Below are 477 nucleotides of genomic sequence, written 5' to 3'. Positions count from 1 at the left end.
GGGAGGCCTGGCGTGCTGCAATTCATGGCGTCGCAAAGAGTCGGACACGACTGAGCGACTGATCTGATCTGATCTAGGTTTGTCATAACTTTCGTTCCAAGGAGCAAGCTTCTTTTAATTTCATGGCTACAGAGATGTCCACAGTGTCTTTAGAGTCCAAGAAAATAAAATCTGTCACTGCTTCCACTTTTTCCCCATCTGTTTGCTGAGGAGTGATGGGATGGGATGCCATGATCTTAGTTTTTTGAATGTTGAGTTTCAAGTCACTTTTTCACTCTCTTCTTTCACCCTCATCAAGAGGTTCTTTAGTTCCCCTTCACTTCTATAAGATTTTGAATTCCTAAGAGCTCTTTCTTGTTCATTTAAAGTTCCCTTTTTATTGCATACTGTAATATGCAATAAATTGAATTTAGTATCATCTCATTTCTCTGAAGATATTATTAATAATGGGTTTTTTTTTTGTTTCTTTTCTCTTTT

Source organism: Bison bison, unplaced genomic scaffold (assembly GCF_000754665.1).
Source record: "Bison bison bison isolate TAMUID 2011002044 unplaced genomic scaffold, Bison_UMD1.0 scf7180017852597, whole genome shotgun sequence".
NCBI classification, from domain to species: domain Eukaryota; kingdom Metazoa; phylum Chordata; class Mammalia; order Artiodactyla; family Bovidae; genus Bison; species Bison bison.
The sequence above is the reverse complement of the archived record's forward strand: the minus strand, read 5'-3'. Positions refer to the sequence as shown.